This window comes from Ammospiza caudacuta, chromosome 6 (assembly GCF_027887145.1).
Source record: "Ammospiza caudacuta isolate bAmmCau1 chromosome 6, bAmmCau1.pri, whole genome shotgun sequence".
Lineage (NCBI taxonomy): Eukaryota > Metazoa > Chordata > Aves > Passeriformes > Passerellidae > Ammospiza > Ammospiza caudacuta.
In genome coordinates, this window is record NC_080598.1 from 66,295,263 (window position 1) to 66,319,043 (window position 23,781).

Here is a 23,781-nt window from a genome sequence, read left to right on the forward strand (position 1 = left end):
CAGGACAGGCACTGGCTGCTGTGGGTGGCCCCTGGCGTGCTGTGGAACATTTAAAATACCGAGGCTAAAGCTGAGACCAGCCCAGAGAGGGAGCCCAGCAGAACCCACTGCCCTGCCCTGGGACTGGGCACCCCAAAGCTGAGACCAGCCCAGAGAGGGAGCCCAGCAGAACCCAGGCACCCCAAAGCTGCTGCTGCTGCAGCCCCCAGGGTCCCACAGCACGGTGCCACAGCCAGAGCACCCTGTGCCCCAGCAGGGAGCTCCCCAAGGGTGACCAGAGCACCCCAAGGGTGACCAGAGCACCCCAAGGGTGACCAGAGCACCGTGCCCCAGCAGGGAGCTCCCCAGGGAGTGACATGAGGTGACACTGCCTCACAGGTGAGCCCCTCCAGAGGCTCTTCCCCGACCCAGAGAACATTCCAAGCCCTTCCACCAGCACCCACAGGCTGTGTCCAGCACCCACAGCACCAGGGTCAGGGCCAGGGCAGTGCCAGCCCATCCCCAGCCTGTCCCCACGGGCTGGCCACGCAGCAGGCAGGAGGAGCAGCACTGCCCTACCCAGGGCCCTGCTCTGTGGCACCCGGGGGACACTGGCGGTGAGGCAGGAGCAGGGGCTGCCTCCAGTCCCAACCAAAGAGGGGCAGAGCCCCCTCTCTCCCCCTGAACATTCTGCATGTCCGTGCTGAAGGGGCTCAGAGCCAGCACAGGCAGGGACAGGCAGGGTGTGAGCCCAGCACAGGCAGGGACAGGCAGGGTGTGAGCCCAGCACAGGCAGGGACAGGCTCTGGGCAGGGTGTGAGCCCAGCACAGGCAGGGACAGGCTCTGGGCAGGGTGTGAGCCCAGCACAGGCAGGGACAGGCAGGGTGTGAGCCCAGCACAGGCAGGGACAGGCTCTGGGCAGGGTGTGAGCCCAGCACAGGCAGGGACAGGCAGGGTGTGAGCCCAGCACAGGCAGGGACAGGCTCTGGGCAGGGTGTGAGCCCAGCACAGGCAGGGACAGGCAGGGTGTGAGCCCAGCACAGGCAGGGACAGGCTCTGGGCAGGGTGTGAGCCCAGCACAGGCAGGGACAGGCAGGGTGTGAGCCCAGCACAGGCAGGGACAGGCTCTGGGCAGGGTGTGAGCCCAGCACAGGCAGGGACAGGCAGGGTGTGAGCCCAGCACAGGCAGGGACAGGCTCTGGGCAGGGTGTGAGCCCAGCACAGGCAGGGACAGGCAGGGTGTGAGCCCAGCACAGGCAGGGACAGGCTCTGGGCAGGGTGTGAGCCCAGCACAGGCAGGGACAGGCAGGGTGTGAGCCCAGCACAGGCAGGGACAGGCTCTGGGCAGCCCCTCCACCTGCCCCAGCAGCTCAGGGCACAGTCTGAGCACAGAGCCAGCCTGGAACAGCTGCTCAGCACCTGCACAGATCTCTCTGACCACAGAGCTGCAGCAGGAACCCGACAGACCTCAGCCCCTATTTAGATCCAAAGGAAATCAATGGCCATACCAAAAGGAATATTTTCCTTTACCAAGAATGACAGTTTAAGTGAAATACTGGGACTCATATTTTTTAAAACTTCAGATACATCTGTCAGGGTTGGGCAATTTCGCCTAAAAGGGAAACTTTCAATGTGCCATAAGGGAGAAACTATTTTTGCAATCTTCCCTTTGGCTCAAAATCTGCTGCTGGGATTTTTCAGGAGGCAGCACTCCACACGCTCGAAAAAACTGACGGCTCTAAAATACATATTTATGGTTTCCTGATATAGGGAATAAGAACAGAGGAAAGTAATGGCAAGCTGCAGGAAACATTACAGAGCCTGGCAGCAGGACAGACAGCAAGCTGGGATCAGCAGCAGAGTCAGGGGAGGACAGGAGTAAAGGGAGGTGAAGTGGAGACCAGGCACTGCCCAGGGACCCTGGCCAAGGATGGCACAGGCTCAGGCACGGGCTGCTCAACCCCAGTCAGACACAGCTGGAGATGGAACCAGGCCTCCATGTTCAGGGAAACATGTGGGGAAAGCTGGGCTGGGTGGGATGGAGACGGGAGAACCTCAGAATCCTGTGAAAGGATTGCACAGCCCTGGGATGGGGCTGGTGAGTCAGGATCAGGAACACCCACCTGGCTCTGGTGCCTGTGACCGTGTTCACAGGGGTTCTTGGATGGGGGAACAGTGGGCATCTGACTCCATGGTTCAGAAGGCTGATTCATTATTTTATGTGATATGTTACATTAAAACTATGCTAAAAGAATAGAAGAAAAGATTCCATCAGAAGGCCAGCTGAGAATAGAATAGAAAAGAATGATCACAAAGGTTTGTGGCTCAGCTCTCTGTCCGAGCCAGCTGACTGTGATTGGCCATTAATTAGAAACAACCACATGAGACCAATCCCAGATGCACCTGTTGCATCCCACAGCAGCAGATAACCATTGTTTACATTTTGTCCCTGAGGCCTCCCAGCTTCTCAGGAGGACAAACCCTAAGGAAAGGATTTTCCATACAAGATGTCAGTGGCAGGTGTCCCCACGCTCAGGGACAGAACTGCTCAATTGCTGGTCAGCCCCCATCACGCAGTCACACCCCACAGCTGGCCAGCTGGCACTGCCAGGCTGGGCACACCCGGGGCTGTGGCACTGCCATGGAACCAGGCTCCAGCAGCAGCATTGCCGCACAGCCTCTGGTGGCATCAGCACCAAACGTGCCAGGACAGGCTGGAGAGAGGCTGGCACGGCTGTGCTGTGCCAGCAACACCCAACAGCAGCAGGCAGGACAGGAGACGTCGCTGCTTTATTGTCCACGAATGCAGGAAGAGCCAGTGGCGCAAACAGTGAGGGAGGGGAGTGGCAGAGGGATCCAGCCCAGGAGGAGCAGATGGCACAATTCCCCCTAGACTAAATCATATTTAATTTTTCTATCAATTTTCATTAGCCTTTTCCCATGCCTCTGGTTCATCTTCAGCATTTCAGGATTTGTTAAAAATAAACCATTACTGTCTCAGGGAGCTCCTCGGCCAATTATTTTAATACTCCTGGGTACCAGTTATACAGCTCTGCCACTTTTAAACTGCCTTACTTAAACTTTTTAACCTTTTTCTTAGCTCCTGCAGCAGTAGAAAACAGCTGCCATGAGTCTGCACTTTGCTACTCCTTTGCAAATGGGAAACAGAAATAATCATAGAAAACTTTTGTATCACCCCAAAGTATTTCCTGCTTTGCTTTGTGAGGTGCAGCCCTTAACAGGCTTGTGTTTGTATCGCGGGTGTAGTTCTCCTCCTGCTCCTGGTACCTGACCTGAGGATGCTGAATGTGTTCATAACAAAACTCCCACCAATCTCAGAATACAGATATTTAGGCACAAAAAAGGCCCTCAGTGTGCAGATGCATTTCTGGGCAGTGGGGCAAAGAATTAAACCCTTGGGCATAGGAGGAATTTCTTCATGGAAAGGGTTGTCAGCCACTGACGGGGGGCCCAGGGAGGCAGGGAGTGCCCATCCCTGGAGGAGTCCCAGGCATTCCTGGAGGTGGCACTCAGGGCTCTGGGCTGGGACACGACTCGAGGCTCTTGGGAAGCTCCTGCAGCCCCGCTGGTTCTGTAATTCAGTGTCTGGCAGGATGTGGGCATGAGAGGGTGGTCAAAGGGCAGCTGCAGCAGAAACTCGGCCCCTGAAACCCCCCTGCAGCCCCCCTGCAGCCCCCCTGCAGCCCCCTTGCAGACCCCTGCAGCCCCCCAGCCCAGTGCTGCTGGCTCCCAGCAGGTGCTCCCCACCCACAGCTTTGAACAAGGTGCCAGCAGGACACTAACAAGCACGTGCCTCATTATTTCACCTGTTAATTGGCCACTTCTCCACCCCTGTCACCTCACATTGCTAAGGCCTGCAGTCAGGGCCTCTGGGGCAATGCTGGCACTGGTGTTTGCAGTTGTTGGGATGGAAGCTCTGGCCAGAGAGCACTGCTCAGAGCTGAGCTACTCCCATCAATGAACCACAGATCCCAGACTTGCATGGATTAGTGGGGCACAGCATCACTGCCACCAGGAGAAGCTGGACCAGGACTGTCTGTGACCTCACCTACATCAGAATGACAGCTGTGAAAAGCCTGTGAACAGCGGGGCAATGATGGTGTGAACTGCTCAGGCCAGGGCTGACACAGTGCCACTGTGTCCTCTCCTCTGCTCCCAACACCTTGTGGAACAGAAAAAGTGACATAAGCAAATAAAACAGGTTTCCCTTCAGCTGGACGAGATCAAACCACTTTACACAGATTTCTGGAAAAAGAAAAGACAGCCACTTCCAAAACTTCTAGCCCTGAGAAATTATTCTGAAAGGTAATTTTCCTCCTCTACATCTCAGTGCATGAAGCAGACACCATCAGATCTGCCACATGCGATCCCATCAGTTTGCAGGATTTATCTCCTTTGTCTGTGCCAGAAAATTTAATGGGTCTCTTGGTCCTAATGTTCTTCACTCAGCAAAGAGTCTGAGCGTTTCAGATAAGAGACATACTTAAGGCTTTGGCAAAGAAATTTAGATTTTAATTGCTGCTTCAAAATGTGATCAATCGTGCTGCTATGGCAAGAATTACACAGAGCTCAAGAAACGGGTGCCAACAGATGGCCACCCACAGCCCAAACAATCCAGCTGCACAGCTGGGGCTGGTCCTGCAGCGATGCCTCACAAGGGCTGCAGGTGTGCTGTTCACACCCAATCCAGCTGTGGCCAGCTGTGCAGGAGCTGCTCAGGACCACGCCAGGCTCTGCCCATTGTGCTACATGCCTGCAGCCCTGCTGGAGGAGCCTTCATCTGGCATTCCAGCCGTGGCCTGGAGAAGGCAAAGATCTTGGGAGGTCCTGGTGACCTTTTCCCATATTGACCCTCCCAAACCCCCTCCCCAGGGCTCTCAGGAGCAGCGTTCTCCTCTGAACCAACCCAAGAGGCAGCTCAGAGTTACACCCACCAGGTGCAGGCAGCACTGGCCAGGACTGCCCAGCAGCCTGCAGTGTGCCCATGTGGGACACCAGAACCCTTCACCCTTCAGCAAAAGGGAACCCAGCACCGCAGCTCCCCCTGGGCACTGCCAGCTCCAGCACCGCCTCCTCCAGCCCTTCTGGCCAGGAATGGAGCTTGGGATGGAGCCTGCAGGGGCAGCACCTTCCCCCTGCCCTTGGGCTGCCCTGCCCAGCACCAGCACAGCAGGGCAGCAGCAGGAGCCCTGCTCTGAGCATCAGGGGCAGCACTGGCACAGGGTCAGCAGCTCTGAGCATCAGGGTCAGCACACAGGGTCAGCACACAGCTCCAGAACACAGGTGTGGCACTCAGAACTGTCACACAGCTCCAGCACACAGCCCACAGCTCCAGCACACACAGCTCTGGCACACAGCACACAGCACACAGCACGCACAGCTCTGGCACACAGCATCTCCTCACTCACCCCCAGCGCTCCCACCACGAGGGGATGGAGCCCATGGGGTGCCCCACTTGGGCATGCACAGACCCACTCCAGCTCATGGTGCCCCAGCACAGCTGTGCCCTGCGTGCCCCCCTGTGTGACCAGACCCACCTCAGACCCACTCCAGCCCTGAGTGCCCCAGCACAGCTGTGCCCTGAGTGCCCCCCTCTGTGAGCCTTCCCCAAACATCACATTTCCAAAGGCAAACCAAGCCCAGGTGGATCCAAGCGGCACCACAGCCAGACCCCTCAGCCCCACAGCTGCTCCCACAGAAGCCCCTGCTGGGCTGCCAGGCCAGGCACTGCCATCTGGAGCTTGGGCATGTTCTACACTTATTTATTTCCCTTTTAATACATTTTGGCATAATTGTCTCTTATCTTAATTAATATCAGGAGAATTACACAGTTTCCCTCTCACAAGAGGAGGCAGGGCAGCATCGTGCAGGGAAATGCGTGTAGAAACAAAACAAGGAACCTCAAACTCTTACCCTGAGTAAATCAGCATGACTTTACTGCAGCTAATTGAGTTATCTTCAAATTATGCCCAGAAATCAAAGCAGAGAGGGAGAGACACTTTGCCCTCCACACAATGTCCTCTTTAAAAATATATCACTGCTCCTCATCTGGGATAATTCACTAGTGGGGAGTTCTGAGTAAGTTAGAGACAGGACCTCTGAGTCGTTTTGGATGATGTGGTTTAGTTTTGGTTTATTTTCTTATCTTCTACGCAGGCAGGAAGAGTAAGTTCAGCTCACATCTTCACTGCATGGCTCAGAAGGTCACAAGAGTCTTAGTTACAAGACTTTTTAATGAGTTATTGACCAAAAGAACACTGCCAACAAGGATATTTATGTTTTTAACCCAATACTTAAATATTTTGTCTTATGGACCCGTGCTACACTGTGAGCTTCCTTAGCACCTATGTTATGGCACACAAACCCACAGTGCTGCATTCTAAACTCCTTGTTTACCTCTGGAACTACTTTTATTTTTATATCTTAAACTCTAAAACTCTAAACTTCCCTTTCCTTAGCTCGGTGTGCCTCTGCTTTAAACTATAAATCCACATTCCCACTTCTAGCAGTGCCACATTTTCTGAAAAATCCTCTTTGCCCAGGATTTTCTCCTGGGAATCTGAGAAGCCTCAGAGAAAAAGGAAAACAATTCTTATCTGATTTGCTGCTCCTGTGTTTTGCTGCTCTGGAATGTGGTTGGACATTGTTTATCCAGCAGGTGATTGCTTCATTGTTTTGACCTAATGACCAATCACAGTCAAGCTGTGTTGGGACTCTGGAAAGAGTCAGGAGTTTTTCCTTAGTATCTTTTTAGCCCTCTGTATCCTTTCTTTAATATATAATATAATATAATATAATATAATATAATATAATATAATATAATATAATATAATATATAATATAATATAATATAATATAAGCCTTCCAAGAACATGGAGTCAGATCCATCATTTCCTTTCTTCAGTGGAGGTCCTCAGAAAATACCACATAGCACCTCAGTTTGGGAGCCTTTCCCAAGGGCTCAGATCAAATCCTGGGTTCTATTCTCAGTTTTGGCTGACAGGCCCAGAGTTCTGGGAGCTCTCTGCATTTCAGATTCCCACACTCCTCTCCCAGCTCCGTGGCACAGGAATGGGTCAGTGTGACCTGTCCCTGTCCCAGCCCAGCCCCCAACCCCAGCTGGGCTGGCAGGAAGGGACAAACAGGGGGAACGGGGGACACAGGGGACACAGAGAACCCAAACACCATCCAGGCACTCCTGCTGCTCAGACACTCCTTGGATTTGCACAGGGAGATGAGAGAAAGTGAGAGGCAAACACAGAGATGATGGCAGGGAACACCAGTAGGGTTTTTTTAACTTTTGTTTCACTCTGGACAGATCAAGAATCCATCTTCCTCCTCAGAATTATTTCTGAAGAGCCCAAATCCCCAGGCTGATGGGCTTAGTGCCACCAGCAGTGCCTGCAGTTGTGACCGTGTTCACAGGGGTCTTATATTGAGAGAAGAGACGAGGATCTGACTCCACGTTTCAGAAGGCTGATTTATTATTTTATTATATATATTAGATTAAGACTATACGAAAAGAATAGAAGACAAAGTTTAATCAGAAGGCTAGCTAAGCTAAGAATAGAATCAGAAAGAATGATAACAAAGGTTTGTGGCTCAGACAGAGAGTCTGATCCAGCTGGGCTGTAATTGGCCATTAATCAGAAACAACCACATGAGACCAATCCCAGATGCACCTGTTGCATTCCACAGCAGCAGATAATCAATGTTTACATTTTGTTCCTGAGGCCTTTCAGCTTCCCAAGAGGAAAAATCCTAAGGAAAGGATTTTGCATAAAACATGTCTGTGACATGCGGCGACAGGGAACCAGCCAGGCCCAGGGTGCCTGGCTCAGCACCACTCACCCCAGGGACCCACAGAGCCCCACCCGGGCAGGCCACACCAAAACCCGCCCCAGTACAGGGAAACATCATCAGGTGGGAAACCCTCTGAGAAGGGCACTTTGCATTCCAAAACAGGCCATGTGTAGCAGAGAAGCTTTCCTCACAATGTGCTGGTTGTTTGCTGACACAGGAGCAGCTGCCCCTCGGTCACAGCTCAGGAAGCACCCAGAGGTTTGAGCTCAAACATGGATGCAGCGGCCCCAGGGAGGGGGACAGGTGACAGCAGAGGGGACAGGGGCAGGCCCTGCACAGTGTGAGGGGACAGCAGATCCCGGTGCCAGACAAGTACCACAGCTATCTGCCAACATTGAAACAGTTGTGTTCTTGTTGATTGGCTTTTAAACTGTTTCACCATTGTTTTAATTCAAGTTTTCTTATATTAAAGAAAACAACAGAAAAGCAAAGGCATTATGCCCTTCCTGCTGTACTGTAGATTCTTGAGATACACAAATTCTTTTGCAGGCACTTAATTTCTACTGCAAAGATCTGACGCCAATTGCATTTCTTTTAATAAGAAAACCTTTCACTGGAAAAAAAAATCTTTCTTTAAGGAATCCATAACTTTTATTTTTCATTCTCAGCTTTGCTGTCTAAGCTCTCCCTTGCCTATCTCTTTTGCTGTCTAGCCCTCTCATTCACTTATGTAATTAAGAATGAGGTGGGGGAGCTGGAGAAAACTCAATTACTTCAGTGTCCAAGCAAGGGGGCAGAGCAGAGCAGAATGATGCCCTGGGCAGCACTTCCAACCCTGCTCACAGCACTGGCTCATTTCCAAGCCCTTCCATCAGTCAGCAGCTCCAGCACTGCTGGTTCTGTGGGCACAGTGACCCTACACAGCTCCCATGAACAGGACTGTGTGTCGCAGACATCTTCTTATGAAAAATCCTTTCCTTAGGATTTTTCCTCCTGAGAAGCTGACAGGCCTCAAGAACAAAATGTAAACAATGGTTATCTGCTGCTGTGGAATACAACAGGTGCATCTGGGATTGGTCTCATGTGCTTGTTTCTAATTAATGGCCAATCACAGTCAGTTGGCTTAGACTCTCTGTCTGAGCCACAAACCTTTATTATTCATTCCTTTCTATTCTATTCTTAGCTAGCCTTCTGAGGAGAACCTTTTCTTCTATTCTTTTAGTATAGTTTTAATGTAATATATATCATAAAATAATAAATCAGCCTTCTGTAATATGGAGTCAGATCCTCGTCTCTTCCCTCATCCAAGAACCCCCGTGAACACGGTCACAGCCTGGGGCAGTGCCAGGCACAAGAGCAGCTCCTCCTCTGCTGCTCTGGCACTGAGGGGTGACATGGGGACACTGGGTTCCCCTGCAGCAGCTCTGTCCACAGCCTGTCACAGCTCAGGACAGCTGGGAAGGGACAGGGCAATGCCCCAGTGCCTCACCCATGGTAATTAGGGAATGTGCCACCAGTTAAACTCACACAGAAAGAAACAAACCAATCCCCAGATCTCCCAGAGCAGGGTCTCCCAGAGAAGGATCTCCTCACTCCCAGGCAGCCTGTCCCCCACACAACCTGAGTGAGACACAGCTGTGCTCATGTAAGTACTCCCCAGTGTCAGAGCCACCTCTGCACTCTCCTCACCACACCTGGGCACTCCACACACACACACACCACCAGAGCACAGCTGGAGTTATACTGAGACAGAGGTTTTGCAGAGCCAAGTGATGCTGTTTGGAAGGCTGGTGTCCTCATAACCTAGGGTGACAGACAGCAGCCCAGCCCACAGGCAGAGCAGAGGCTCCAGCCACCAGCCCCGTGCCCTGTGCTAACCCTGGGGACACTGATAGAGTGTGACAAACCCGCTGTGTGACACGGGCACTGACATCAGCCATGAGGCCCTGATGCCTCTCCCTGGTTTTACACATTTGAGAGCACATACAGCTAAGGGATAAGGGGTTTTTATCTCAGTATTTTAATGAGGACCCTTACTGGTATACTACTGCACCAAGGTGGAACACAATGCAATGCACGCACACCATGGGTCACACATGCCATTTACAGAGCTCAAAATGAGCATATCTAGCAAGGATGCCCCAGTGGGAGGCCTGGATGAATGGCCTGACATTCCCCCATCTGTGGAATTCTCCCCTGGGTGGGCCAGATCTCCAATTCACAGGATGTGTTCTAGAGAGGACCTGGGTTTCCCAAGATAGTGTAAGGTTTATTAGGAGACCTTTAGGATGTTTGGTCTCCTGGCCTAACAGAATACCAGGACTATGCCAAGTTATCAGATTTAAGGACTTACAAGCATGCATGCTAAGAATACTGAGGGTACGTAAAAGTCACAGAAAAGGTATAGAAAAGAAAAGGCAAACAATCTTCCTGGCATCAGTCCGACAAACACAGCTTCCTGCAGGACTCATTCCATGCCCAGCATGGGCAGGACAGGGACACAGGAGCACATTGTCCCCAGCACCGTGCCCATACAGCATTACAGCCTTCCTTCTCCTGCCCACAGCCCCAGCACCACTGTTCTGCAGGCAGCCCAGCACCACTACTTGTGTGCTGCAGCCCAGCAGCACTGCTCATGTGCTGCAGGCAGCCCAGCACCACTGCACGGGTGCTGCAGGCAGCCCAGCACCACTGCATGGGTGCTGCAAGCAGCCCAGCACCACTGCACGGGTGCTGCAGCCCAGCACCACTGCACAGGTGCTGCAAGCAGCCCAGCACCACTGCACGGGTGCTGCAGCCCAGGAATGCCTCCTTCTCCTCCCCCCCGTTGCTGGGAGGCTGCACCCTCCATCAGCACAGGCCCAGCCCATGCTGAGCCTGCCCCTCAGCCCTGCCCAGCCCCAGGAGCACAGGTCACCCCATACCATGCAGAGGAAGCCAACACCTGCACGGGTCTGCACCAGCTCCAAGTCACCAAGACGTGGCAGGTTGTTTCCATCACTGTGTTCATGTGCTGGGACTGGACATCCATGCCTCCAGTGCCTCCTTCCCCTTCCCTGAGCAGTACTCAGCCCCCTCCCATCTCTCCAGCCCCATGAGCTCCATCCTGCCCTGTGATGGAGCAGGGGGCACGGCAGGGACTGCTGCTCCTGCCTGCCCCCAAGTGCCAAACCGCAATGGAACCCATTGGGCACAGCGGCTGTGCACCGACACAAACTGACGCTCTGAAGGACCAAAACTGCCTCCCACAGCCACACGACCCAGCTGTGCCAGAGCACAGAGCCCTGAGGCTGGAATGGCACCACCTGGGAGCAGAACAGGGCACAGGGGAGCAGCCTGGCACTGCGTGGCACCAGGACAGGAACAGGAACCACACGAGGAGAGGATCACTGATCACTGTCAGCCTGAGCGTGGCAGGAGAGCTGCCAGCCTGGCACTGGGCACAGGGAGCTGCCAGCCTGGCACTGGGCACGGAGAACTGCCAGCCTGGGAATGAGCACACAGAGCTGCCAGCCTGGCATTGGGCACAGGGAGCTGCCAGCCTGGCACTGGGCACACATAGCTGCCAGCCTGGCACTGGGCACACAGAGCTGCCAGCCTGCACTGGGCACAGGGAGCTGCCAGTCTGGCACTGGGCACGGAGATCCTGAGCTGCCACTGCTGTCCCCAAGAGCAGCAATTCACATCTCGTCATTTCGGAAGGACTGGAAGGAGCTGCTGGAGCTGCAGTGATGGAAGCAGCACCTGAGAGGTCTCACAGTGTCACAGACAGGCAGGGGCAGCCCCTGGAGCAGCACCATGCTTCAGGCAGCCTGTGCCACCGTCCAGGAGGGTAGGAACCCTCAGTGCCAGTGCCCACGAGGGCAGGAACCCTCTGCCCAGGGCTGGGGCTGCCACTGCCCTGCAGGGGAGAGAGGGCCAGGGCAGCTCCCCCTCTGCACACCCTCAGCCCCTCTGCCAAGCTCACCCTCCTGGCCCCTTCACCTGGCACCTTCTGCCAGGCAAGGCGTTCTCTGCCAGGCTGTGCCCTCTGCCCAGCTCAGAGCTCACTAGCTGCCAGCCCCCAGCAGCCCAGGGCTTCCACCTGACAAACAGGAATTGCCAGACAGGCAAAACCCTGTGAAGTGCAGCTGAGCACATAAATGCTACAAAATAAGAGCAATTTATTCCACAGTTTACAAGTCAGTCTGTGGTCTTCAGAGATAATTCTGCTGTCAGGTGCTTATTTTCCTCCAGCAGTGCCAGGCTACACGAGCTGCTTTTGTGCCTCTATTAGCTCACACATGTGCAGATCCTCCTTTCCCATATTATATTTGCATTCAATTTTGCTTGATATGTGCAGCAAACTAAGTGCAATTCTGTCCTAAGATTGCACAGAAAACCATAGCAGGCTTCTGAGCAGCATTTATTATTCAGGACAATGAAACATACTGATCTTTCTGGAAAGGTCTGGCTGTCTGGAAACACCTCTTGCACCCAGTTGTTCCCAGCCACACTGGTGGTGTGCTGTCCGAGTTCCACTGTCACTCACCTAGGGGCAAACCACCACTCACTGAGATGTGAACTGTAATTTATTCTCCAAATCTGCAGAATCAGTCATGTTCTACCCCAGAGTCACTCCTGCACTGCTGTACAGGGTGTGTTACACTTCTTTTCCTGCCCATCTCTCCTGGCAGACAGGTGCCCAGGCAGTGCCAAGGCACCACGAGCCACCCAGCAGCCCTGACCTCCCCTTTCCAGAGGGAAAAACACCTGGAGCCCTCGGCCTGCCCCGGGCTGTGCCAGAGGAACAGAGCACAGGATCCCCATGGGGACAGGGCTCTCTGCACTGAGGGCCTCACAGGGCCCAGAGCACAGGATCTCCCTGGGCACAGGCCCTGACCAGAGGAGCACAGGGATCTCCCTGGGGACAGGACCCTCAGCACTGAGGGCCTCACCAGAGGAGCAGGGCAGAGGGATCTCCCTGGGGACAGGCCCTCACAAAGCCCAGAGCACAGGGATCTCCGTGGGGACAGGATTCTCTGCACCGAGGGCCTCACAGGGCTCAGAGCACAGGGATCTCTCTGGGGACAGGATTCTCTGCACTGAGGATCTCACAAGGCCCAGAGCAGAGGGATTTCCCTGGGGACAGGACCTGACCAGAAGAGCAGAGGGATCTCCCTGGGGACAGGACTCTGCACTGAGCACCTCACAGGGCCCAGAGCAGAGGGATCTCCCTGGGAACAGGACCTCACCAAAGGCCCAAGGCACAGGGATCTCCCTGGGGACAGGATTCTCTGCACTGAGGATCTCACAAGGCCCAGGGCAGAAGGATCTCCCTGGGGACAGGATTCTCTGTACTGAGGATCTCACAAGGCCCAGGGCAGAGGGATTTCCCTGGGGACAGGACCTCACCAAAGGCCCAGAGCAGAGGGATCTCTCTGGGGACAGGACCCTCAGCACTGTGCACCTCACCAGAAGAGCACACACCTCACCTCTGCAGCCCGAGGCACTCATGCAGCCCAGAGTGCTGCAGGAACAGGGAGCAGCACATGGCAGAGCCTGAGTTGGGGCCAGGGAAGGCACTGCAGCTACCCACAGCCACCCAGAGGGAGGCACAGGGACATGGGCTGTGCCCTGGACACCGTTTGGTGACACAGGGCTTTCTGAGCCACGACAAACAGTACACACTCAGCTCAGCCTGAAACCATTCATAATAATAAACCATTTCATTTCTATGGAAGAACTTCCTCCCTCTGAGGGTGGGCAGGCCCTGGCACAGGTGCTCAGAGCAGCTGTGGCTGCCCCTGGATCCCTGGCAGTGCCCGAGGCCAGGCTGGAGTGGCCTTGGAGCAGCCTGGGACAGTGGAAGGTGTCCTTGCCATGGCAGGGGGTGGAATGAGCCATAAGGTCCCTTCCAACCCAAACAATTCTGGGATTCTGTGACTCTGTAAAGGAAACACGTCAGCAAAAGCCATAACAAACTCCCACGGCTCCTGTTGGGCACAGGGAGCTATAGGAGGGGCAGCTGCTCCCCTCAGCTCCTGCTGCTCCCATCTAGGGGGGCAGAGCTTGAGGCCAACCTGCCTGGCATCCACATCTGACATCAGCAGGTCAGTCTGTCACTAATTGAATTATACCTGCATTACTTAATAAACAAAGAACACTCTCCACATTACAAGGATGTAATCCTTTAATTGGTTTATGAGCACAGAATCCCATGGGAAGTGTCACAAATCCATCAGGATGCCCTGAGCACTGCGTTTCTGAGCTGCAGAGATAACGAGTGTCATATGCCAGCAGTCGGCTCTGGGCTGAGCTGGGCAGGGAGCTGAGCCAGCACTCTGCTCTCTCCACAGGCAGCAGCCCCAGCACTGCTCCTGAGGCTGTGGAGCTGCCACCAGCACCACCAGCACCACCAGCAGCAGCTGGCAGTCAGACCCTGTCCTTCCAGCCCCCAGCCCTGCTGCCCACCCCAGTGTGCAGGGCAGGGTGACCACACCAGTGCCCCTTCCAGGCACAGCATTGTGGGCAGGGGAGCACTGCAGCCCCCGCAGTGCCTCCATCCACACTCAATTCACCGGACCTTGCCCACACGGTCCCACCTGAGTGCCCTGACACACACGGAGGGGAGACAGCTCTTCCTCGTCCATCTTCTCACCCCAGAAATCCCCTTCTGCTGCCTCACACAACTTGCTGCTGCAGATGTAAACCAGAACCATATATCTGTGAAAGTCAGCACACTTCAAAAGCCTTGGCAGAGGGAAACCATGCCCTGCAGCAGGCAGGTATCTGCTCCATGAGGCCCCATGCACACACAGCCCAGCTCAGGACTAGGCCTCTGCTGTACAAAATCCACTCCAGCACCCAAACCACCATCCCTGCTGCTCCAGCTGGCACTGCTGGCCATGCTGAGGGCAAGGATGGAACACAAGGATGGAACAGGACACGGACACATGCTGGCCACACAGCACTGCTGGCCATGCTGAGGGCAAGGATGGCACAGGGCACGGACACATGCTGGATTGCCACAGGGGATGGCACAGAGACACAGCACTGCTGGCCATGCTGAGGGCAAGGATGGAACACAAGGATGGAACAGGGCACGGACACATGCTGGCCACACAGCACTGCTGGCCACACCAGCAGCATGGAGGGCACCGAGCATGATGCATGCAGTGCAGCTGGGACCTGCATGCTCTATCCTGTCCCCACAGGGACACCCAGATTGCCAGATGTGTGTGCTGCTCCCCAGATGCCTGGGTTAGATTTTCTGTGCCTGCCATCACAGGAACAACGTGTGCTACCCCTGGAGAAGGAGTGATCCCTCTGATCTGTAACACTGCTGTCCTTCACTCTCATCCTTTAGCCTTCACGTCTCCTCACATCCCCAGTACAAACCAGGGATGCATTACTGAGCATTGGGGAAACATTTGGATACCTTATCAACACCTAAACCCAAATTCCAGATGGCAAGGAGCAAGTCCAGCCTCTCCCCAGCATTCCAAGTCTCGCATCCTTCTGGCCACACAATTTCATTCCTCGTTACTGTTCTTTATTTATTGTTATAACTTTCCAGATGGAATTTAAGTGCAGTCACAGACTCTGTACATTGATTGGCTTCTTTAATGCTCCTTAGAAGAAATGAAGCTCACTCAGCGAGCCCTTTGTGCCTGTTGGGGACACCACGGGAGGCCCTGGCAGAGCTGGCGGAGCGTGGCAGGGCTGAACAGAGCTGCTGGGGCACACAGTACCACAATCACAGGGCACTCACCTGGGTAGCTCAGCTGGCACCCACCTGGATACCAGCACAATGCTCATTTAAACACACTGTCCTCATCTGTTCCCCTAGAAATTACAGAGTGCTCATCTGGCAGTAACAGCAGCTGCCACCACCCACCCTGACCTACCATGCCTTTTCCCACAGCGTTTATCATGTTTCCCTTCTAGGACAGGCAAGGATAGGGCATTGCTTCAATCCACAGAAGCTGCATGTATGCAGAATGCTTCAAATAACACATGCTAGGTGTGGCCAGCTCAGGGCAATAATGAACACAACAGGAATGCCAGCCCTTGGGAGGCAACTCATTTCAGCCATATCAGGACACCAGATGGAGGGATCCTCACAGATCACCAAAGGGGGAATGCAGAGAGGGGGTGCATTGGGACACCTGCAGGACCCAGCTGCAGATGAGTAGGGGGCTCTGTGCAAGAACATGGACTACTAGAAGGGAGGCTGCACCCCCCAGTCACTAAATGCAATCCTTGCCATGTACTTGGGGACAAGGACACATCTGTTTTCAGTGGCCCAATGTGCCAGGGCAGCAAGCGACAACTAGCCCACAAAGGAGTCCCCATGCAGGCGCTCTGCTGGCTGAGCCTCTGAGGCCACATGTCACCAGGGTGGCTGATTGTCCCCATGTTCATCCCCATCCCTGGTCCTCAGCACAGCATATGGGGCCTGAACGTTACCACACCCACACTATGAGGACAGGTGGTCACCTGGAGGCACTTGGAGCACATCTTTAACCCATCACAGCCAGGTCAAGGACCCCTGCACAGGACCTGCTAGGACAGCACTGGAGCCTAGACTGGGGCCTGTGCTGTTATCCTGGTTCTTTACACCACAGCAGCACTGGAGCCTAGACTGGGGCCTGTGCTGTTATCCTGGTTCTTTACACCACAGCAGCACTGGAGCCTAGACTGGGGCCTGTGCTGTTATCTTGGTTCTTTACACCACAGCAGCACTGGAGCCTAGACTGGGGCCTGTGCTGTTATCCTGGTTCTTTACACCACAGCAGCACTGGAGCCTAGACTGGAGCCTGTGCTGTTATCCTGGTTCTTTACACCACAGCAGCACTGGAGCCTAGACTGGGGCCTGTGCTGTTATCCTGGTTCTTTACACCACAGCAGCACTGGAGCCTAGACTGGGGCCTGTGCTCTTATCCTGGTTCTTTACACCATAGCTGAAAGATGCTCAGCTGTCTATGTCAGCTTGCCCAGGCTTATGTGTGGCATTCAGGGCGATGGTGCTCTTCTGCCCAGGGTACTGTTGGTGTGCAGAGCCCTCCCTGCCCTCCTGTGACACAGCAGAGTGTCCCCAGAGGCAGCCAAAGCTGAGGCTCAGACACAGGAAGGCAGCAGTCACTTCTAGGGAACTGCAGTTTGGAGCCTGGTCCCCAAGAGCAGCGTCACTGCAGCTGGGCACCGGCAGAGATGAGACACGAGGCTGACGTCAAGAGGAGCCACGAGCACAGCAAAGCTGCCCACGGCACAGTGACACCCAGCCTGCCCACGACACAGTGACACCAAAGCTGCCCACGGCACAGTGACACCCAGCCTGCCCACGGCACAGTGACACCAAAGCTACCCACGGCACAGTGACACCCAGCCTGCCCACGGCACAGTGACACCCAGCGTGCCCACAGCACAGTGACACCCAGCCTGCCCAGCCTGCCCATGGCACAGTGACACCCAGCCTGCCCACAGCACAGTGACACCAAAGCTGCCCACGGCACAGTGACACCCAGCCTGCCCACGGCACAGTGACACCCAGCGTGCCCAGCCTGCCCACAGCAGCGCCCGGCTCTCGCAGCAGCAGCAGCAGCAGCAGCAGCAGCAGCAGCTCACGCAGCACAGCCGGCAGCACAGGCTCCTGCCAGTGAAACACCCCTACCGGCAGCAGCAGCACTGACTCACGGCTCACAGGGCGACACATCCCGCTCGCCTTACTCACACCCGCTCCCACGGGCCCTCTCAGGGAGCCTTACATCAGGGCTGGCACAGCGCGGTGCAGAACACGGCAACGATGGCACAGCTCCTGCGGGCCCAGCGGCGCTGCCGGCGGCACCTGCCTGTGCCAGTGACTGCTGACTGTGCCAGTGATACCTGACTGCCTGTGCCCACAGCACCTGCCTGGGCCAGTGACTGCTGACTGTGCCAGTGATACCTGACCGCCTGTGCCCACAGCACCTGCCTGTGCCAGTGATTCCTGACTGCTGTGCCAGTGATACCTGCCTGTGCCAGTGATACCTGACTGCCTGTGCCCACAGCACCTGCCTTCCTGTGCACATGGCACCTGCCTGCCTGTGCCAGTGACACCTGCCTGCACCCATGGCACCTGCCTGCTGGGCCAGTGATACCTCCCTGCCTGTGCCCACAGCACCTGCCTGCCTGTGCCAGTGGCAGTGGCACCTGCCTTCCTGTCCTGACGCCTCCCTGTGCCAGCGGCACCTGCCTGCCTGTGCCAGTGATACCTGCCTGCTACGCCCATGGCACCTGCCTGCCTGTGCCAGTGGCACCTGCCTCCCTGTGTTGGGCATTTCACATGGCAGGCAAACTCTTAAGCCTGGCTTAAGCACAAAGAACTAGCACGTCAGCCATGTGCAGCAGAACGTCTCTGCATGACTGCCCAGAGGTGCTAAGGCAATCGCATCCCAATCCCAGGAGCAGCAGCACCAGGGAACTATGAACACATCCTGGGCATTCCTCTCAGTGTGGCTTTCTCCAGCGTGCCTTTTCCTCTTTGTTTGTGCTTTCCCTGCACACTGCTGTCCCACAGCTGGTGAGTCCTGCTGCAGGACTCAGCTGTCACAGCTCGCTGTGGTGGGCTCCTGCTTCTCCATCCCCCATGGCCAACTACAGAGACCAGGAAGCATAAATAATTGGAAATAAATAACACAGGGAATATCAGCTCTCTGGCAATGAAACAATGCTGAGGCAACAAAAACTGAAGAGTTTTATCTGTCTGCAACCCAAAAGAATTCCAACACGATCTTGACAGAGAAGCCTAAACAAAAACTTCAAGGGAAAAAAGATATTCCACTTTAAAGCAAAGCTACCTAATCATATGTTTTCATGGAAATGTTTTGCCATGAGACAGTTCCTCGGGAGAAGCTTCATCTACAAGAGCAAACTCAAAACCACAGCATTGGACACGAGCTCTGCAGCATTGGGAACTGGCTCAAATACTCTGAGGTCACGTGCCACACAATTAGAGGCACCCACCAAGGCTGCCATCACTGCCTCAGTTAGCCCTGTGACAAACCACCTTCTGCATCATCCAGCCTGCTCGAAACAAACAGGACTTGTACAGCCATTTATCCCATGGAGACATGCTGCCCAGCTCCCAGCCTGTGCCTCAGTGGCCAGGTGGGATGGGGCACACAGCCCTCAGACACCTCAGGCAGCATTCATGGTGTGCCCAGCCTGTGCCTCAGTGGCCAGCGAGCCACGTGGGATGGGGCACATGGGCAAGGAGCCCTCGGACACCTCAGTCATCCTCACACCAACCTGTGCCCACAGGGCAGGACACAGCTCCTGGCACCACAGCATGCCACCACAGCACAGACCTCTGGCTCGTGGAGCCCAGAGCCCCAGCCAAGGGACCTGGGGTGGCCCAGGGACCAGCACCTGTCTTTGGCTCCAGGGGCTCAGGGCCAGGGCCCTCTTCAAGAGCCCTGCCTTCTCCTCTCCTCAGATCACCCACTCCCCTGTGAATACCAGCCCCCTTCCCTTCCTCTGCAGGCTCTCAGCTCTCAGAGAACCGACAGCAAGAGCTGCCACAGAAAACAAAAGGACGGCCATCACTGTTCCATGCTGGGCTGCAGGCATCAGCCAGCCATGTCTGTCCCCAGCACCCAGCCAGGCAGCCCATGGGCTATGGGGGACACAGCCAAGGTCTGCACCCTCCTCGGGAGCCCACTGAGAGCCACAGCAGCTCCAGAGACCTGCACCCAGCACGCAGACCCAGCCCTGCAGCACAGAACAGCCTCCCAGCCTGGATCTGGGCACTGCACAGGAATTCCATCACCTACCTTACTTCAAGATTCGTCATTCTGTTTTCAGAACGACATCTCAAACTCCAGACTACCAGAAGGTATATCTGACTAATTTGAAGCAAATGTTTCTATTTTGCTGCAAAGTGCATGATTATTTGATACAAACTTTCTAGAAAGAATGGTTCACTCTTCAGCAACAAAACCTTATACTTTGGATAAGGTTTGGATTTGATTTACCAGGCTTGAGCATGTCTCCAAGCACTGCTCCTGTTTGACTAAATTTCTCCCTGCTACCCAGCCACACAGACAATAAGCTTTTGTTTCCAAAGCATTTTAGGTAACTACCTCAAGAATAGTTTTTATTTAAAACAAACACACACACATAAGCCTCTCCCAGCACAAACTTCATCAGATAGTGTCAGCAAGCGTGGTTTAATAGCATGATATTGAAAAGTAATTTTACTACTAGCTAGAAAAGTCTGAAGACTGCAGAGGATATATTTAGATGCGTATAAATAGACAACACTCAGTGATGTCTGGTCCAAAGAGTACAAATCTTCTCTAATGCATGGAATACGCCTGGCCCAAAACGCTTGAGCAGCACTTACACAGCCTTTTCAGCCTGGCTCGGGTTCTGAGCCCGCTAATAGCGAGGCCATTAGAGCGGCGCTCGGCCCAGCTGCTTGTGCAGGGAATATGCAAAGATTGCTCCATAAAACCCAGCCTCACCACATCTGAAAGCACAGGCAGATCGATCAGCAGTGCAAAGCCATTAGCTCTCCAGCCTCTGAACTACCCTACGTGCCCCAGCAGAGGGACAGGCCCTCCAGGCACCTGGGCATGCTCCACCTACCCAAGGCAGGCACCCAGTGTGCCAAGGCCATCCTTCCAACGCACCCGCCTTCGCATGCCCTCCAGTCTTTCTCAGAAAATTGAGGAAGTTCTGTTTTTCCTTGCCATGCTGCTCAGCCACATCTCTTCTTGGGTTCCCCACATTCCCAGCCAGCCCCGATCCTGGGCTGGGAGGCACCTCTCAGCCTCCTCCCCCTGGCCCCACTCACACCTTCAGTGGCCAACAGGAGCCTCTCCAGACAACAGACCTGCATGAAACATTCAAACCGAGCCCCTGGGGCACCAGCCCGAGCAGAGCTGCAGTGAGTGCAGCTTCTCTTGGCTGTAAGGATGACACGAGCACTCAGCCCACCAGCTCTCACTGGGACAGGACAATCTGGAGCCCACTTCCATATCTGCATGTCTTTGGTGGAATGGGTCAATCTCAAGTCTCCTCCTGCACCTGGAAGTGTCTGCTGAATAGAACTAGCTCAGCTTTAACTTGCACTGGGTACCTGACATATCCAGGATCTGCTTCCACTGACTGCCCTGCCATGATAAAACCAAGAACTGCTCTTTCTGAAAGCAGAAAGATGAGGTAATATGCCAGGAGATGTATCTTAGAGAGGCTTGTAACTGGAGGCCAAACTGGCAAGCTCTGGTGTGCATTATGATCCAGCCTTACGCATTTAAACACATTTATTATGCATTTAAACAAATGCATAATCCCTTGAGTACAGTATATATTTAGCAGCGTGGATTGGGAAGGTGTTGGGCACTGAGAACACTCAGTCTCTGCTACGGCTGCTTGTGCAAAACCAAACCTGACTCCCAGACCAGCAGTGGAATTGCCAGGCCTGGCACACCTCTACCTGCCAGGACTGACTCTGGAATACCAGAGCCCACGGGCCAGCTCCGAGGGGTGGCTGTACACAGCACCAGGGTGCCCTTGGAGCCCTTGTCAGCACACACAGCCCCGAGCACCCAGCCCCAGGCAACTGGGATGCAGCCCTGCACAGCTGGACAGACCAGAGCCAGCACACACCGTCCATCTGGGCAGCACTGCCCCATGCTCCTGGACACAGCCACGGCCAGGATCACTGCTGCCAGGCCAGCCCAGGCCCTCCATCTGCAGAGGCACAGCTGGAGCCAAGCAGGCTTCAATTCCAGCACGGATCCACCTTGCCCCGCCAGCCCGGCTGTGCCGGCCCGAGCAGCCCTGAGCACGCAGGCTCGCCCGAGGATGCTCAAAAGGAGCGAGCTGGCACCACGTGTCACACAGGAACATGCGAAATGGAAGCGTGGGTGGGGAGCATCACCACCAGCACGACAGCGCGATGGCCAAGGGCAGGGACACCCAGCCTGTCCAGCTCCACGGCACTCAGCCAAAGGCCACACGGGGCTGGGCTTGACTGGGGGCACCTGCTGTCCCACCCCTGGTCTGCAGGACTGCTGAGGCCGAGTTCATGACCACAGCTGGAACCAACACATGCCTCTGTTCCACACACACAACATAATGAGTGCCCCAGAGATGCAACAGACTGGAAGGGAGGAAGGGAAGAGCTGCGCTCCCAGGATGCAGAGGAGCCGCAGAGCCGTTGTTCCCCGGTCCATGCTGGGAAGGACCAGCCCGGGAAGAGGCTTCCCCGGTGCACCTGGCCCAGACATGCCGGTTCCCGCACGGCAGCCGGGCTCCCCGAGCCGCCGGGGCTGATGCTCCGACACCAACATGGCTGCGGGGCTCCGCCGGCTTCTCCGCCGCTGCTCTGCCATCTCCCCAGCGGGAACCTTCCGGCGGGGAAGGGCCATTCTGTCCTACATTCCTTCTCCCGCACACGGCGGCGTTCGCCACGGAGGGGGCAGAGGGCACGGAGGAGAGGGGGGCGCACCGCATCCCGGGACGCAGGGGACCGCGGCGGCCCTGGGGACAGAGCCGCGGGGAGAGCGGGGTGCGTGAGGCGGCCAGGGGCGGTGGGACGGGGCGGGAGGACCGGGGCGGAGGAGCCGCGGGGTTCCTGCGCCCTCCGACAGAGCCCCGCGCCCCGCGAGAGCGCCCCGGGATGGCTCCGCGAACAGCGGCGCCTCCGCCCGCTCGGGCAGCGCCGCAGCGCCAGCGGTGCCGGTAACCGGGCGGCGGCGGCAGCGCGGCGCGGAGGGGGCGGCGGCCGCGGCACGGGCGGCCCCGCAGCATCGCAGCCTGGCAGCATCTCCGGCCCCGCAGCATCCCCAGCCCAGCCCAGCTCAGCGCGGGCGGCCGCCGGCGCCGTCCCGCGGGCAGCGGCGGCAGCGCGGCCAGGCCCGGCCCGGCCCGTCCGCGGGCACCCGCCCCGCCGCTCCGCGCTCCCCGCGGCCGCCGCCCTCCCGGGAAGGGCGTCGTCCCGGCGCCCCCGCCGCGCCCCGGGGTCGTCCTGACCGGGACGTTCGGCACCGGCCGGGCCGCCCCTCACCTCCCCCCCGCCCCGTCCCCTGGGCCGGTACCGCGGTGCAATGCAGATGTGCCGGGAGCGACTCCCCGCGCGTTACCTGGTGCCTCCGGGGACGGGCGGCGGCCGGAGCGCGTCCCCTGCGGGTGCGGCCGCGGCCGGGCCCCGGCGGGCTGCGGGCGCTGGCGGCAGGCGGGCTGCCCGCCGCTCCGCCCCGAGCCGGCGCTCACCCCCCGCATCCTACCGCGGCTCCGCGGCGGAGCTGCCCGGGCCGGGACGGGCACGGCGGCCGGGGGACGGCCCCGCGCGGCGGCCGGGGCGGGCGGCGGCACATGCACACACGCGCGGCGGGGGCGGGAGGCGCGGGACAACCCGCCCGCATCGGCCCGCCCGCATCGCCCCGCACCGGGCAGCCCGCCCCGCTCTGCTCCCGCCGGCGCTGACCTTGTCGCGTACCTGCGCCAGGTTAATCCTCGCCAAGCGCTGCCGCTCCGCACCCCGCTGCGGGATCCTGCGCGCCGGGCGCTGCGCTGGACGGACGGACGGACGGATGGACAGACGGACGCGGCCGAGGCGCGGGCAGCCCCGCCGCCGGGCCGGCGCCTCCCGGGTGCGGGTGCCGCTAGCGCGGGGCGGCCGGCGGCAGGGCCATGCGGCTCCGCGCCGCTCCGCGCCGGGCGCGCTCAGGCGGAGCAGCCGCGGCGGCGGGCGCTGCGGCGGGGCAGAGCGGGGAGCGCGGCGCCCGCGGCTCGGCCCTCCGCGGCGGCGGCAGCTGCGCCCATCCTCCGCGCCGCCGGCCTCCGCCCGGCCCCGGCCCCGGCCGCGGGCAGCCGCGCCGCTCGCTGCCGCATGGAGCAGCCGCCGCCTCCCCCGCGCCGCGCCGCGCCGGGGCGGGCTGGAGCAGCCGGGCCCTCCCCGCCCCGCCGCACGCACGGCTGAGCCGCAGCCGCCCGCCCGACCGCCG

General features: G+C 56.9%; 1 protein-coding gene across 2 annotated transcripts in view; it reads right to left on the reverse strand.

Annotated features, from left to right (window-relative positions):
• The window catches only part of LRFN5 (leucine rich repeat and fibronectin type III domain containing 5), a 41,193-nt gene extending 17,714 nt beyond the window's left edge, over nt 1–23,479 (reverse strand). For both annotated transcript variants that reach the window (XM_058807394.1, XM_058807393.1), the window contains exon 1: nt 23,274–23,479. The gene's annotated coding sequence lies outside the window, so the exon portion shown is untranslated. The remainder of the gene's footprint in view (nt 1–23,273) is intronic.
• Between the last annotated feature and the right edge of the window lie 302 nt (nt 23,480–23,781).